This window comes from Mustela nivalis (genome assembly GCF_964662115.1).
Source record: "Mustela nivalis genome assembly, chromosome: 2".
NCBI classification, from domain to species: Eukaryota; Metazoa; Chordata; class Mammalia; order Carnivora; family Mustelidae; genus Mustela; species Mustela nivalis.
The window spans coordinates 63,807,789-63,810,810 of record NC_139021.1 but is presented as its reverse complement, the minus strand read 5'-3'; the positions used below and the strand labels follow the sequence as shown (position 1 = coordinate 63,810,810).

Below are 3,022 nucleotides of genomic sequence, written 5' to 3'. Positions count from 1 at the left end.
TGCCTCCCTTCGACATCTCACAGTCAAAGATGAAAGGAAAACTTTTTACTTTGAAGCCGAGTTAGCACAGTTGTACACTTACTACAATCCACCTTCGAGTTGGTTCGCTGGGCTTTCTAATGTAAGATGACAAATACCTTACACCCAATACACAGCATCGAAAAAGTACTGAAGAAACATTTTATAGACAATATCTTGGGTTGGTTTTTTTTTTTTTTGTGGGTTTTGTGTGTGTGTGTGTTTTGTTTTGTTTTGTTTTTATATGTTAAACATCAGCTTCAATGGGATACATTTCCAGAATGGTTTTGTTACCAACTTTATAAACACCCTAAGCCAAAGAAACAGCACAAATAACATCAATGTTGTCTTTTTTTTTTTTTTCCAATATCTGTAACAATTACTGGAGGCTAATCCTTACATACACTACTAAAGGGGGCGCAAAAGAAGAGAATTCATGACACGCTGCAAAGATAGGAACACAGCATCTTAGTCGCGGGGCGGGGTTGATCTTAAGGTGCAGAAAAGGTGGACTCTCTAGAAGGTGATGGTGTGGTTTCTTGGGGAGGGAACACCGTGAGTGTACAAGCTCGGATGCCACCAAGGGACTCTGGGAGATCAAACACCTTATGCCACTCATCTTTGTCAGGGTCATATTTCTGCACTATCTCCACCATACAGCGATTATTCCAGGAATACCCACCGACCACGTAGATCTTATTTTCAAAGACTGCAACCCCGACATTGCTCTGCCCCCTTAACATGGCAGCAATTGGGGTCCACTGGTCAAGGATAGGTGAGTAGTATTCACAGCTTAGGACATCATCATAATCACTTGTGCCTCGGAAGTGATTGCCGCCAATGACGTAGAGCCTCTCGCCCACCATACACTCTGACCGTGGTCATCGGCGCCTTCTGGATCCATTTGTCAGTGTCCGGGTCAAAGCACATGAGCTCCTTTTGGAAAGTGTCATGAGTGATTCCCCCTGAAATATAAATGACTCCTCCATACACAGTTCCAGCATGGCCCTAGTGGGGTTCACTCATTTTGGCAACATAGGTCCATTCATTTGTTCTTGGATGGTAACACTCCACTGTGGGCAGTTCACCAGCTGCATTTCGCCCACCGACTGCGTACAGATATCCTTTGAGGGCACTTAGGTGGAAAAAGGTGCGCTTTTCATTTAAAGATGCAACCTGCATCCATTTATTGTAGCGAGGATCAAATCTGAAGACCATATCGACTGCTGTTTTTCCTTTTGTGTCATAATTGCTCTGTCCGCCGATGACATAGAGGAAATTTCCAATGACAGCAATGCCATGCTTGTACCGTGGGGCATCCATGGGGGCTAACGATTTCGATTCATGGGCCTTTTGATCATACATGCGCAATTCCTTGCTGACAACCAGCTGCTGCCTCAGAACTCCGAGTGTGACCAAATGAGTGGTGTCAGAGGGAATGGCAGTCCTGTCTGACTGCATCACTGGCTGCATGTATGGCATCATTTGGTAATTGCTGGCTTCCAAAAGGAGATTCACACAGGTATTATCAGTTCTCATGAAATCCACGGTTTGCACATAATTGATGAGCTCCTGCGGTGTCATCAGTGGAAATCCTATGTTCTTCATTAATTTGGCAGCAAAGTCCATCCGAGGCTCTTCTAGGCGTAGCCAGAGACAGGTAGCCTTAAAGAGCTCAAGTTCAGTGCAGTGCTTAAGGCTATTACTGGAAAGCACAAAGGCAAGATGCTCAAAAGGGAGCTTCAAGAACTCCCCAGTGCTCAGCAATGCGGGAAAATTCTTCAAGACAAAACTGTTGACATATTTATCCACTTCTGTCAGATTGTAGGTGTTGGCAATCTGACCAACTTCGACACAATTGTCTAAAGTGACCCCAGATATGAGAAATACTTTGCAGAAGTCCAAAACCGGCAGAATCTGAAGAAAACTGGAGCTTCGAGGGTGTCCTGAAGGTTGTCCATGTTAAGAGAAAGCTTTGCAGTATAAATGAAATCAATAATTTTCCTTAAGTCGACTTTGCTCACACCGTGAAGCTTAATGCACATTAAATCTTGTTCTTTCATTCCACCTGTGAACATTGCCTTGAAGTAATCACTAGCAGAGGCCATCATGACTCTATGCACAGGGACGGTGTCATCTGTGCCACCAGGCATCAGGGTCACATCGCAAAGCAATCCTTCAAGTCGAAGCTGGTCAAAGCCCTGTAACACCACCGAACTGTGGGTATTGCTGGTAAAGACGCGTGTGGTCCCTGCCTTGGAAGACCGCAGATGGGATGAGAGACCCATTTCGCTGCTTCCAAGGGACAATTTCATGTGCTGGTCCTCCTCTTCCACTAGAGATCGGTTACGGAGTATTGCAGCGACTGACTCCCCTCTATGAAGATGATCCATCACCTCTAACACTCGGATAATGACCTTGTTTGCCGCGTCCCCGCGTCCCGCCGTCCGTCAGTCCGCTGCCGCACTCCGAGGGCCAAAGAGAGAGTCGCACGGCGCAGCCGGGGCTCCCTCCCGCTTGCGAGACACCGCCCCCCCACCTCCGCAGCCCCTGGCTCGTCCTGGTCACTTCGCCCTCGCGCAGGTGGAGAGCAGGGACCCTAACCCGTCCGCCGATCCACTTATTTTCCAAAGTCCCCGTTCCCGGCTTCCCCGGAAGGGGAGATTGAGCTGCTGCGGCCGCATTGGCAGAGCCTCCGCCTGACCTCGGGGGTTGGGGGGTGCGGGGGGAGAGGGAGGGGGCGGGAGTCCAGTTAAGGAGGGGAGGGGGCGGGGGGAGCGAGCTCGCGGGCGGGGGGAACATGGCGGCTGGGGTGGCCCCGGCGGCGCCTCGTATATATTCTTTTTTAAAATTAAATTAAATTAAATTAAATTGTGTGTGTGTGTGTGTTCCAAAATTCATTGTTTATGCACCACACCCAGTGCTCCATGCAATATGTGCCCTCCATCATACCCACCACCAGGCTCACCCAACCCCCCACTCCCCTCCCCTCCAAAACCCTCAG

General features: G+C 48.7%; 1 pseudogene across 1 annotated transcript; it reads right to left on the bottom strand.

Moving 5' to 3' along the window:
* Window positions 1-238: 238 nt before the first annotated feature.
* Window positions 239-2,493, bottom strand: LOC309859966 (kelch-like protein 13 pseudogene; annotated as a pseudogene). Its single transcript has one exon. The product of its transcript is annotated as a kelch-like protein 13 pseudogene (transcript).
* Between the last annotated feature and the right edge of the window lie 529 nt (window positions 2,494-3,022).